Source organism: Podarcis liolepis (genome assembly GCF_965112155.1).
Source record: "Podarcis liolepis genome assembly, chromosome: 2".
Lineage (NCBI taxonomy): Eukaryota > Metazoa > Chordata > Lepidosauria > Squamata > Lacertidae > Podarcis > Podarcis liolepis.
The window spans coordinates 11,537,226-11,551,619 of record NC_139555.1 but is presented as its reverse complement, the minus strand read 5'-3'; the positions used below and the strand labels follow the sequence as shown (position 1 = coordinate 11,551,619).

Sequence of the window (14,394 nt, the reverse complement as noted above, 5' to 3'; positions counted from 1 at the left end):
ATCAGCACTGTGAATCAGGCCTGGACACACAGTGTAACCGGTACAATATAGGTACAGAACAGCTATTAAAGAAGAAGATATCCCGCCTCTCACTCCCCTTCAGGAGTCTCAAAGCGGCCAACATTCTCCTTTCCCTTCCTCCCCCACAACAAACACTCTGTGAGGTGAGTGGGGCTGAGAGACTTCAAAGAAGTGTGACTGGCCCAAGGTCGCCCAGCAGCTGCATGTGGAGGAGCGGAGACGCGAACCTGGTTCCCCAGATTACGAGACTACCGCTCTTAACCACTACACCACACTGGCTCTTTAAGACAGCAGAAATGCTACATGTTCTAGACTGAGCCAGTTCTATGCCTTAAGGCCCCCATACGAGTCCTCGTCTTCTCGCCTTCTTCTCTGAAACCCACACAAAGCAGAACATGTGCCAGCATGCAGTTGAGGCCTGAATATTTAAAGTGCGTGCCCAAGACATTTCACTCTCTAAAGTGGAGTCGAAATGAAGCATATTCCCCACACTTAGGCTAGGACCAGCACTTATAGGGATTCTTGCTGCAGTATTAAGACAACGCATTCTGGTCTTCGTCTAACCTTTCCCCTGGTGCGGCCTGAAGTGGGCTGCTCTGCTCTGCTACACGGCCTTAGAAACTTAAAAAGTAATATACACACCAAGTGAAACGTGCAAGTCCTGAGCTCTGGACCACATAATGTGATAAACCAGAAACTGCATCTTAGCTTGTGAAGAGTAGCTTTTGTTCACCATCGAACAACAGCATCTGTCACATCTGGGATTAGGGGCAAGATCAAAGAGTGTAGTTTTTTAATTAAGTTTGACATTCAGCTCCTCTATTTTTAGCAATTAAGTTACAAAATTTATACCCTCTTTCCCTTCCCTCCCTCCCAACCATTGTGCTGTGATGTAAGGCGCAAAACTAGCCACAGAAATCTGCTACATTGCGGGAGGGGAATCAATGTCTTAAAATGCCATTGTTTTGTAAAATTAATTAGCAACATAACAAACATTACGTGCCGAAATTGGTATGTTACCAGTTTCCTTCATCCCCCACCCTCTGTCCAGAAGTGGGGAGCCTCTAGCGAATGGACCAAGTTTGGTCCAACAGTTCATTTGCCCTAAACCACACCTACCAGCTCCACACCTGATGTAATACGTGACGTCAGATGTAGGGAAGGTAGAGACCTTGCAGGATTGGACCTTATTTGCACAGCTGATCCCTGCAGAAAGCAGGGCTGAACTTCCCACTGGGCCCTAAAGGTTCCCTACCCCTGCTGTTAGGGACGCGTGTGGCACTGTGGGTTGAACCACAGAGCCTAGGACTTGCCGATCAGAAGGCCGGCGGTTCGAATCCCTGCGACAGGGTGAGCTCCCGTTGCTCGGTCCCTGCTCCTGCCAACCTAGCAGTTCAAAAGCACGTCAAAGTGCAAGTAGATAAATAGGTACCGCTCCGGCGGTAAGGTAAACGGCGTTTCCGTGTGCTGCTCTGTGCGCTGCTCTTCCGTGCGTAAGCGGCTTAGTCATGCTGGCCACATGACCCGGAAGCTGTACGCCGGCTCCCTCGGCCAATAAAGTGAGATGAGCACCGCAACCCCAGAGTTGGCCACGACTGGACCTAATGGTCAGGGGTCCCTTTACCTTTACCCCTGCTCTAGTCACTGGAAGAATAGAATGTCCATGAGCCCCTGGAATTTTGCAGGTCTGAAAGGGAGGCTGTCCTCAGATCTCCCCTTCCAAGCAGCATGAAAGGACCCCTGCTGTTGCCCCTCTCATGGCAGAGAGGGCAAAAAGGGAAAACTGGATCTGCTGGATCCAAAGCCCTCACAATCCCTTACAAGCCCACAGAACGGGAAGGGTGGGGGAGAGAGCAGTACGCACTCAGAGGGATTCACTCTCCCTTCCCCAGTCTATTTCTCTCCAGCATTCCCAAGATACTGCATGCTGCTGAGCTGTCATATCTTAAAATATTTACAAGTATTTCATTAAAAATGATTTTCATGTAATACTATGAGTAGAACTTTAAAAACCACAATAGCTGGGCTTTATTGAATTCCTTCCCGAATCAAATATTTCCAGTTCAAATACTTTAGCTTATGAGAGAAGGGAGGGGAAATATTTTGAGACATTTATGCAGCAGGTAATATTAAAAGGGGGTACATTTTATTAGATTAAGAATTTATAAGCTGCTTCGCAAACAAGTTTTCCAAAGCAGTGTTCAGTAAAGGTGTCAGCAAACCTAATGTATACGAGAACTACATGCACAGCAATTTAAAAGCAAATCTCAGAAACACCAGATTCAGTATGCATTATAAAATGGCTTCAATGAGCTTGAGGGAAGGCCCTCTTTAAAAGATAAGTTATCGGTAGTCTCTGCTATGCATTTGCCTAATTTCAATCGGAACCAGATTCCAGAGGCTTGGAACTGCAATTCTAAATGACTGGTTTTTAGCTGATGTCAGGTGTGCAGTCCTCTTAACAATGCTCCACCAGAGTAACACAGTTCCAGCCAGGTGTGTATGGGACAAGGAGACCCCTCAGGTAACATGGGCACTAGTTGCATACGGCTTTCAGTGTTAGAAGCAACTGAGACTGGTACCCTATTGGCCGCCAGTGCAGTTCCCTTGGCGGTGGTGTTGAGAGGATGCCCCAGGCAACAGTCTAGCTGCCATGTTTTGCACTAGCTGCAGCTTACAGACCATGGCCAAGGGAAGCCCCACATAGGGTGTGTCACAGTAATCCAGTCTTGCAGTTATCAGTGCCTAGACCACAGCTCCAATACTTTGGCCACCTCATGAGAAGAGAAGTCTCCCTGGAAAAGACCTTGATGTTGGGAAAGATTGAGGGTACAAGGAGAAGGGGACGGCAGAGGATGAGATGGTTGGACAGTGTTCTTGAAGATACAAAGATGAGTTTGACCAAGCTGCAGAAGGCAATGGAAGACAGGAGTGCCTGGCGTGCTCTGGTCCATGGGGTCATGAAGAGTTGGACACGACTAAACAACAAAGACCACTGTGGTCTAGCTCCCATGCTCCAAGAATGGTCATAGCTGCCTTCCCAGCAAAAGCTGATAAGAGGCTCTCCTAGCTACTGATATTCCAGTGGCATAGATGCATTGAAGAGCACTCCCGGACTGTGCACCTGCAACCCCATTCAGAGCAGGAACTTGGCCTATTTATCAGACACAGGGACCACTCACTCTCAGATCCTCCATTTTGCAAGGATTCAAATTCAGTTCACTGGCCCTCGTCCAGCCCATCACTGCTTGCAGATACCTGCATGGTCACTCCTGATTCAGATGTTAAAGAGAACTGGAGCTCTGTGCCATCAGCATACAGATGACTGCCCCCAGTGGTTTCATGTAGGTATTACCGTAAATAACACGGAGCACAGAATAGTGCCCTGCATAGCACCATAGCACAAGGGGGCCATGAATTACTCTCCCAATGCTGCTCTCTGTATTTGACCCTGCAGAGTGGAACAGAATCACCTTAAACAGTGACCCTGTTCCCATGGAGCCAATCCAGAGAGACAGACTACTAGCCAGGCATCACTCCCATTGCCCCTCACTCAATAAATTTGGCCCCCAAACTAGGTCTGAACCTAGAATGGAATGGGCCTAGATGATCAGTTCAATCCAAGAACAACCACAGCTACTGCCAAAACCCTTTCAACCGCCTTCCCAATAAATGGTGAATTTACTCTCTTTAGCTTTGTTTATTAAAGGTAAGTCCAGTAAACATGCCGAATTAGGTCCCAATTAATTTAGGGAATGCAACTCAAAATTTTATGGCAAGCACACACATCTTTTCTTACAGACCCTACAACTCGCCCGTCAGTCAGGGCCTATTTTTCTTTAAGGAGGAAAACATATGCAAAACTCTTTTCCCCAAACAAGAAGAGATGGCATTAACAGGAGCAGCAAGAGAGTCACCAGGGTTATATGCACCACTCTGGCCTTTGCAGTTCCAGTACGCAGAGCAAATACCCCACCTGCCCAACAAACAAGCCGGCCCAGGCTTTAGTGCAAAGTGGATAGAGCTGGCTTAGCCAATCATCATGTCTATCCCCCTGGGTCTGTTCCCGCCTCTCCAAAGGAGCACAGAACAAGCAGGAGGCATCAGGGAACAGACTCTTTTCAACACTCTTCGACTTCTTAGCAATTCCTAGTAGGCAGTCATGCTGTTTCATTTCCCCCAAGCACACTCCAACTGGATTGCCCGACATTTTTATCTCTAGTTTTTAAAGAAGCTGAGGTGAGGGCCTTCTGAATCGGACAAGAGCAGTAGCACTGGTGAGGTGGGGGAGGCACTTAACCCTTCCCGTCCCATCTTCGTTTTCCCTATCGAAAACACCCTTCCAAAAGGTATTGCTGGCCCCTCAGAGGGGATCGTGACACAGGTGAAGCCATGATGCCCTTGCTCCTCACCCCCATTGCCGTTTCAATGTCAAGGGCCACCAAAGAACTACCAAGTCCCTGCAGAGGTGAGCTCCTGTCCCCAGGTCAAGACCGGCTGCAAGCTACTTTTGTGATCCAAGTCCCTCCGCTCATAAGCAGGTAGTAGAAGCATTTCACAAGCTCGGGGGCAGCGGGAGAAGATGCAACAGAGCAAAATCATTGACGCCGCTGAGCTGCAGCGGCAACAAATCCCAGAAGGGCACGAAACTAAGTGGACCAGACAGGCGCGACAGCACCACCGATTCTCCCAGCTAATGTCTCCCTTGGAATTTCTTTTAGAGAGGGGAAGGTGGGGGGGTGCAAAATGCCATTTACCTGACCAAAGGCCCCACCCCGTGGCCTCCCCACCCCCCAGTAGCTTCGCTCACTCGCGCATGCAGGGAAGCGCAGGGCGATTACGTAAAAAGGAGAAAGCTGGAAATAGCCCAGATGCAGTGATTCCCAGTTCCCCGTTCCTTTCCTCCCCCCATCAAGAACCCAAGCCACCCTTCCCCCACCACCATGAAGCTGCCCTCCCTCCCCACCCCAACCGCTCATAAGGGGCTCTGGAAAGCACAGCCAATTAAAGACGCTCAAAAGTGGGGCAAGCATGCAGCAGAGGGAGGAGGGGGTGCTGGAAAAACTGCAGATGGGGGGGTGTCTTGTGGCAGAGGGGATAGCGATACGACCATCCCCACCACCCTAGAATTAATTTGCTGCCTCCCAGGTTCCAAAAGGGACTGCAGGTGACAAACCAATGGAAAGAAAGGAGGTGCAGAATGACACACACATACACCCCACATAATAATAATTGTGTGATACACAATTCTCTCTGCAGATTGGATTTGATATCCTGCTTTATCACTACCCTAAGGAGTCTCAAAGCGGCTAACATTCTCCTTTCCCTTCCTCCCCCACAACAAACACTCTGTGAGGGGAGTGAGGCTGAGAGACTTCAGAGAAGTGTGACTAGCCCAAGGTCACCCAGCAGCTGCATGTGGAGGAGCAGAGATGCGAACCCGGTTCACCAGATTACGAGTCCACCACTCTTAACCACTACACCACACTGGCTCTCCAAATATTATCCAATGAAGTGAAACAGACAGCACAAGTGGCAGCTGGGAAGCAGGACTCCTGGGTTCTTTCACCAATGCAAGGCTGTGTTGAGCGGGTCTTAGTATATGGGGCACATTGCTGTCTGGCCTCATATCAGAGTCCCAACTTTTTGGGAGCCCCACACCTCAAGACGGTCATGTTTGAGGGGCAGAAGACCAGACCCTACTTAGGGTGCTTGGGTCAAAATAAAGGAAATTCTAGGGATTTGAATGCCAGGGCTAAGAAACACACCCCTACAAGCCATGGACCTATGATGAGTTGGAGTAATGGATGGTTCTTTTACCTTAAACAGTGGCCCCATAGGAAGATTTCTTGCAAGAGAAGAGGAAATTGCTCCTAACAGCTAGTCCAAACACTGGACATTTGTCCCTGGGTGTCATTGGCTTGAAAGAGGAACCATCACTATTGCCTCCAAGTTGGTGTTTTGCATCATAAGGGAATGTGATACAGTTACTAGGCAACTAAGGATATGATCCTCAACTACTGTTAGGTCATTTGTCAGGATCAAAGAGGCAGCAAGCGTAGGGGACCAAAGCACTGTGTTCCCAGCGGCCAGGACCTATCCTTCTGCTGTCCATCTCAGCCTTCTATTGCCCATCTCTGAACAGTTCCCGCAGAATCTCTGCAGACCTCTCTGGCAGAGTTACGTCTCCTCGCCGCCAAAACAGGGGAAGAGACAAAGATAAACAAGGACATCTCTGTCAAAGTCAGATAGAGAGTCCAGTGGGCCAATTCCTCCCAACCATTGTTTAGCAAACTACTGTCTTGGCAGAAGATTTAGGGCTGCTGATGGCATAACCCATGTGTTTCACTTTACAGAGAGCAGTCCTCTGTTTGAAGTGCTGTCGGTCCTAGCCTAGTTTAAAGAGCAGGAACCATAAGAAGAGGAGGAGGAGAGGGTCTTGACGTTGCCTATCCAACAGTTAGCAGGACCTGGGTGGCAGGCTGTGGAAGCACACAGGTCATCAAATCCCAATCTTCCGCCCTGCCCTCCACCATGATGAGTTGTGTTGGACACATCAATTAGCACATGCAATTTCTGTGCAAATCTGGGTTCTTTGCATGTGCGTGAGAGAGAGATGTACAGTATTTCCTCTTTTTGGGTGATGTGCATGTGGCTACATGGGAACCAGACCAGATGTCCATGTTAGTAGTAGTACTCATTGAGTAATGGGATAGTTCCTATAGTACCACTGCCCATCTTTGTCCATGGAGTTTTGCCAACAAACCTTGCCAACAAAGGTCCATATAGTTAAAGCTACGGTTTTCCCAGGAGTGATGTATGGAAGTGAAAGCTGGACCATAAAGAAGGCTGATCGCCAAAGAATTGATGCTTTTGAATTATGGTGCTGGAGGAGACTCCTGAGAGTCCCATGGACTGCAAGAAGATCAAACCTCTCCATTCTGAAGGAAATCAGCCCTGAGTGCTCACTGGAAGGACAGATCGTGAAGCTGAGGCTCCAATACTTTGGCCACCTCATGAGAAGAGAAGACTCCCTGGAAAAGACCCTGATGTTGGGAAAGATGGAGGGCACAAGGAGAAGGGGACAACAGAGGACGAACTGGTTGGACAGTGTTCTTGAAGCTACCAGCATGCGTTTGACCAAACTGCGGGAGGCAGTGGAAGACAGGAGTGCCTGGCGTGCTCTGGTTCAGGGGGTCACGAAGAGTCGGACACAACTAAATGACTAAACAACCACACCACTGCCCACCCAGGACAAGGAAGTGGAATGCTTAGCCCTGACCCATCACCCCTGACTCTTGGCCATGCTGAGTGGGGCTAATAGGAGTGAGAGTCTCACAACATCTGGGGGGGCCCACAGTCTTCCCCCTCCATCCTTGTTTCAGACCATCTGGTGCCGAGCACCCCAACACCACCAATGTAGGTCTGGTCTGCCCATTCGGAGCAGGACGGACTGGGGCGCTTCAAGCTGCAAGCAAATGTTTGCTCTTGTAATTACTCATCTAAAGACATCCCTACAAGTAAAAACAAAACCCAGAAAGGTATTGCGCCAGGGAGAAAAAAGCCTAACACAGTCCTATCCGCTTTGTGCATGTGTGCATGCATGCGTTTTATGGAAGGGAGCATTTTTTAAACAAAAACAATGACATCACACCCACACAGCCCTTTAGTCTGAAGTAGTTCAGTCTGTTCAACCCCCCTTGGGGCTCCACTGGCTCATTTACACTGCATTCTGCTGACTCCCGTGTAGGCCAGGGCCTCTCCTAGAGAGAAGCTTCCCAGTTCCCTGCCCACCGGTCTCCCGGCATGCCTGTGGGGCTTCTCCCATCCCCTTCTGTTACCGGGAGTTGGCTCCCCTCATCCTGCCACCTCTGAGAACTGTTTTCCTCCCTAGGCAGGTCTCAGCATGAAAAAGATACAGCTGAAATGAAATCCAAGTGTAATTGAGTTTGTCCCTGGGCTTGGGGGTGGGGGAAGCAGCAGGGAGTGCTCAGCTAGTCCTGGTTTTGTGAGGCTTAGCAAAAAACAACAACCAGGGGCAGGGGTGAGGCCTAAAGTCCACATACCCCACATTGATGCACACACACACACACACACACACATGTTCCCACACCTGTGTGTGTGTTCCTGAACAGGGAACACTGAAGCACCCAAACATTCTTAACCTGTGAGTGCATGCACTTTTCAGGCCACACGGTACATGCTTGCCATACAGCAGCGTTAACCACTGCGTTCTCTCACACACTCACATGCCTGACACACGCATGCACTTACATGTATCACAGGCGAACACGTCACAAATATGCCTTTGCCACAAAACCTCAGCAGTCCGTTCTTTCTTCCCCACCCAGTTCGCCCTGTTTCTCCGGCGAAAATCCACAATTCACAGACTTACAGGCATCGCTCCCCTGTACGCACATGCAGGCAGAATTGTGTGTCTTTCTATACACACACTCGCAAGAAGCACATCATCTCTGCACCTAAACCCCTCCTGCAACACTGGAGACAGAAGTGCCAGCATTGAATCATCAGTGGCAGGGGTGGGGGTGGGGGGTTCAGGCCTGGCTCTCTGCAAAACAGAGCCACCAACAGCCACAGATCCCATCTCTTTCCTTCATCCACCCATCCCGCTTCAGCCCAACTCTGCTGCCCAGGATCAGGACCAGATGCAAACCTCAAAGGAGCTCTGTTCCTTGCCGCCATTGGCCAGGTCATAGTACGGTCAAGAGGGAGGAGGGAAGCAGGTGAGACAAAAGCCCTTTGTTTGGGGGAAGGCAGGTGCTGGGAGTGGTATGGCCCGTGCCACTCCTCTTTGAGTGAGGGACGGCAGGGAAGCCGACTGTACAAGGTTTCTTTGCAAACACCCCCCCACACACACACACACACACTCACCGGTTCCGAGACACATTCAGAATGGGAGAAGATTTTGTTCCCTGGAAGATGCAGGTGCACACAGAGACTTAGGCACCAGAAGCCTTGAAGCATGGGGGAATTCAGCGCCAAACTGTGTGTATGATGGGGTGTGTGGAGGGGGCTGGAGAGCAAAATGTGAGATAAGCCAACTAACCAATTAGAACCCAGGAGTCCCAAAGCAGCCCTCTGCCTTGCAGTGCACTAAGTCCTCTCTCCAGAAATGAAGGAGTTTGAGCTTCGGTGCCACAATCCCAGAGGTGACGATCTGCAGTAGTTTTGTGTAGAGGAGGTAGCAGGAGGCAGCAGACAGAGCAAGTAGCAAAGGCTGCCCATTGCCTCCTTGCTCTCTTTCTCTAGCCAGCAGGGGAAACAGCTAGGACCAAAGAGATGCTCAAATTACTAAACTGCAACTAAAACAAAGATGTGAAGGTCACAGGGAATGAGGCACCAAGCCAGGCTTCTACAGAGTCCTGGCTGCAACCACAAGGGTGGCAAAAGCTGTGGCAGGGACCCACCCACCCCCAGCAAAACGAAAGGCTCTGGCATGGACGTTAGTGACAAGTTGGAGGAAAATACTCCTGGCTAAGCTGGAGGGGACGCGGGTGGCGCTGTGGGTTAAACCATAGAGCCTAGGGCTTGCCGATCAGAAGGTCAGCGGTTCGAATCCCCGCGACGGGGTGAGCTCCCGTTGCTCGGTCCCTGCTCCTGCCAACCTAGCAGTTTGAAAGGGATTCAAACCACCGACCTTCAGATCGGCAAGTCCTAGGCTCTCTGGTTTAACCCACAGCGCCACCCGCGTCCCTACACTACAGAATGACCAAAGACGTCGGACTGATTCATGCGATCTTGTTGAGGAAGGGGGAGTGGCAAAGTCACCACCAGTTGAATTTCTGATGGAATGCGAGTTCAAGCTACAAAGGCTCTAGAATCAACCCAAAATTACACTTTGAGGAAAAAGTTGTTGCTTTGTAGGCAGTAAAAAAAGGTTGCATGAGCAACAGAATCCTCCGCAAGTTCAGTTAGAATTCTGTTCTATCGCATTCAAAAGGTGGGAAATGATTTAGTCCCAGCTGAGCCACCATGGTGTGGTAGTTTAAAGCGTCAGACTAGCACCCAGCAGACAAGGATTCAAATCCTCCCTGGGTTACCTTGGGCCATTAACTCTCCCTCTCAACCTAGCCTGCCTCAAAGGGTTCTTGCGACGATAAAATTGAACGCGAGACATGCGCACCACTTTGATTTCTTTGCAGGAAAGGTAACCATCAATAAAGAGGCTCCAGTCTCAACATGACCCTGATTGGCACTTTCAATATTAATTAGACGAAGAACTACCCACTTGAAATGGCGAGTCCCAAGAACAAAGGGCTTGCATCACAAAGACTCAGGGGCAGATCACCACCCTGGTCTGTGTCCCCAATGTCTCATGGGCCAATTTTAATTCACACTGTGTCTGGTTCCAACCAAGTCTTTCTGATCACCGAAGCAGTGAACACACTAGCCTTTTTGCAGCACAAGCATGTCGTGTTTTTTTTAATCCAGAATTATTTATGCTTATCCCCCAACATGCTTCTTTCAGTCTAGATTTTACATATAGATACATAGATCCTGCTGTCCACAAGAATATGACTATTTGATTCACATTTGAATATTCTCCTCTTCATAGGTTACCCAGTATTTTCTTCCTTGCTCATGCCTATAAAGGGGGAAGTGGCAATTGCAATCTTAGCACACACACACACACACACACACACACACGGGGGATACCCTCCATTGCTAGGACCGCCTACATTGGCTTTGATCCGATTTCAAATGGGCACACTGCGGGGTAATTCAGATTAATCTCTAGAAATGCGTTTCAGAGGCACTGTTTGTTTGGATGAAGCAGGGGAAAAACCCACCAACTCCTCAGTCTCCATTAATTCTAAAATAAAATGTGTGTATGCAGCCAAAGCTTGCTTGGGTCTCCTCCAAGGCTCCCCAAAGTTCCCATATATTGCTTGCACACTCTCACACACATCTTCACAGCCTCAGTAGCTAGAAACATAGGTCTACCCACAATAAATGAGATTGTCAGGCTATAACATGAACTTCTCTGGGCAGCTTAATTAAGAAGTATAAAATACATACACAGCAACATATGCTAAAATACAGTTCCTATGCTTACCCAGTGCAATCATTTAATATAAGCAACCTTGTGATTATGCGCAGCTCGCAGACATTTTGGTGCCCGAGATAAAAAATGCAAATAGCAGCATCTCTCCTCCACTAATTAACACGAGGCACAATCAAACAATCCACTACAAAATTATTTTGCCTGGGACTCTTTCTACACTTTCCAGCCTGGGAGGAGAGCCAGACCAGACCCCTGCTATTCACCCTCAATAAGATTTGGGCAGAAAAATTACTCAGTGTATTGTGCCTCTTGGGTCAGATCTGCCTCCTTCTTGGCTGCTTCTAAAAGGCACCCAAAGTCTGTTGCCCAAAATGGTTGCCTCATCTTGCCTCGGGACAGGGCCACCCTACAGCGCATGCGCGCGCACACACACACCAAGTCAGGCTTTTGTCCCATCTAGCTTAATACTGTCTACAAAGAGACTCTGCAAGGTTTCAGACAGAAGTTTCCCTACCTGGAGATGCTGGGATTTGAACCTGTGACTTTCTGTATGAGAAGCATCTGCTCTGCCCATTGAGCCACAGCCCTTCCCCACATACACCTCCTCTTAGCTGAACACCACTTTTAAATGATGCTCCAAGACATAGTTCATTGTAGCCTCCACACAGGACCAGCAGTGTCTCATGGGCCAAGTCAGCCTTGCCTGAAGGAGAAGGAGGAATGACTCCACCTGCAGCTCATCACCCTTCACAGAGGAGAAGGCCCTGATGAGAACCAGCTGGCTCTGGCCTTCTCAAACAGAGCTCTCAGCAGTAGTCAGATGCTGGAAACAATGGCTGTCGTTTCTGGCCCTACCTTGCTCCTTCCTGCTCACCATCTGGGTTCCCTGTCCTCTGGACTGGACCCCTGGCTCTGTGACCATCTGGCTTCCCTGACTTCCAGACTGTCTGTATGTGGATTTTGCTCGCGGAGTTCCTCAGAGACGGCTAGCCCTTCAGTGCCGGATTAAACCCTGTGGAGATCCCTAGGCCAGGCATAGGCAAACTCGGCCCTCCAGATGTTTTGGGACTACAACTCCCATCATCCCTAGCTAACAGGACCAGTGGTCAAGGATGATGGGAAATGTAGTCCCAAAACATCTGGAAGGCCAAGTTTGTCTATGCCTGCCCTAGGCAGTCAGAATATGGGGGGGCCTTGCAAATGATCTCCTAATAGGTTTTTGTACTTTTCTTTCAAGATCAAATCAATATTATTTTGATCCGTTGTTGTGGGACCCCTAAAAGGAATGGGGTCCATAGGCCAGTGCCTACTGTGCTTATTTGGTAATCCGGCACTGTAGCCCATGCTTAGTCAGCAATGGGACTTGGAAGGGGCTACAAAACAATGACAAACCTAGACAGCATCTTAAAAAGTAGAGACATCACCTTGCCAACAAAGGTCCATATAGTAAAAGCTATGATTTTCCCAGTAGTGATGTATGGAAGTGAAAGCTGGACCATAAAGAAGGCTGATCGCCGAAGAATTGATGCTTTTGAATTATGGTGCTGGAGGAGACTCTTGAGAGTCCCATAGACTGCAAGAAGATCAAACCTATCCATTCTGAAGGAAATCAGCCCTGAGTGCTCACTGGAAGGACAGATCATGAAGCTGAGGCTCCAATACTTTGGCCACCTCATGAGAAGAGAAGACTCCCTGGAAAAGACGCTGATGTTGGGAAAGATGGAGGGCACAAGGAGAAGGGGACGACAGAGGACGAGATGGTTGGACAGTGTTCTCGAAGCTACCAACATGAGTTTGACCAAACTGCGGGAGGAAGTGGAAGACAGAAGTGCCTGGCATGCTCTGGTCCATGGGGTCACGAAGAGTCGGACACGACTAAACGACTAAACAACAACAACAACACAGTGATGAATGGGAATGGGAAGTCCTCTTCATGGCAGCTACAGCATGTTGGTGGGGGCTGTTTGGAAGCAGCGTAATGGAAGCAGGAGTGATATTCAGAAAGCCAATGCAAAAGCAACAGGAACATAATATTTTCTTTAACCCCTTTGAGGGTTTTTTCCCCTGCAATCAAGCAGTATATAAATTTCATTAAATTAATTAATTAATTAATTATTGAGGCCAGCTGGAGCAGCAGGCAAACCTTTCAGAGCATGATGGTTCATCCAGCCTCTAGAGCAGTTCTTGGAAGCTTGCTCACTTTTTTTATAGCTAGGCCTGATGCAAAAGGCAATGCACTGCTGGTACTTTGGAATTCAATCTTAATAGACCAGTCTGGCTACCCATGCTTTTTGTCATCAAGCCCAATAGTGTTCTAGAGACTAGAGAAAGCTGAACTTACAGACTCAAGTATCCTCCTCCCATGGGTTAATTTTGTGGTCCCACGCAAGTGGCTCATTCATTCTTGGCCTCAGTTCTCGGTTGTGGTTCCCTTGGTAGTGGACTTTCCCTCATTTGAGGTTTTTAGGCAGAAGTTGGATGGCCATCAGACACGTATGATTTAGTTGAGATTTCTGCATTGCAGGGGGGGTTGGAGTAGATGACTCTAGGGTTCCATGATTCTATGAATTACAAGCGCCCTGCTTCAGAGAACCCTTGTGATAAGCTCAATACAGATCAAAGTATCCTCCCTGTATTTTCTTATTTGTCAGTTAGAAAGGGAGGAGAAGAATGGGGACCCTGTGAATAGAGGATGTCAGAGAATTCTAATGGAAGCAGAAGCGTGGTTGCTTCCTCGCCCCATGTCCAGAACAAAAATCAATCCAGGGAATATGATCAGTATTCACTGCTGCTGTTGCCTTCAGTCCACAAGTGATAGGTAATAGATGGCTTCCCTTCCACCTGTCATTTGCAGTGTTCTTCCTGCAATGAATGGACTTTGCAATGAAATGAATGTGGTGGGATAATGCAATGGCAATGTCATTATGTAGCTATGGAATTAATTGCGGAAAATTTCAGCAAAGCGGACAGCGAGATGAATAGCTCAGCTTTGGGTGGACTATGAACTGCAGAAGAATGGAAACAGCTCTACATGGAACAAATATAGGGTAAAACAGGTAATGCTGCCTTCTTGTATCCCTGCCTGTGAACACTTTAGATGATGCTAGACTCCCAACTTTCAGCAGCTCCTGCCAGCACAGCCAATGGACAGGGATCATAGAACTGTAGAATTGGAAGGTACCATGAAAGTGATCCAGTCCAACCCAATGCGATGCAGGAATCTTTTGCCTAATGTGGGGTTCAAACCCACAACCCTGAGACTGAGCTATCTGAAAAGCAAATACAGTGGTACCTTGGTTGTTGAATGGCTTGGCTCTTGAACAAACTGGCTCCCGAACGCTGCAAAT

General features: G+C 48.6%; 1 protein-coding gene across 10 annotated transcripts in view; it reads right to left on the bottom strand.

Annotated features, from left to right (window-relative positions):
• The window catches only part of ZNF385A (zinc finger protein 385A), a 227,328-nt gene that overhangs the window by 105,979 nt on the left and 106,955 nt on the right, over positions 1-14,394 (bottom strand). The window contains exon 1 of one of the 10 annotated variants that reach the window (XM_083490282.1): positions 5,842-5,988. The exons of the other annotated variants lie outside the window; for them this stretch is intronic. The gene's annotated coding sequence lies outside the window, so the exon portion shown is untranslated. Of the gene's footprint in view, positions 1-5,841; positions 5,989-14,394 lie in introns of those variants that run through there. 10 annotated transcript variants of the gene reach the window in all.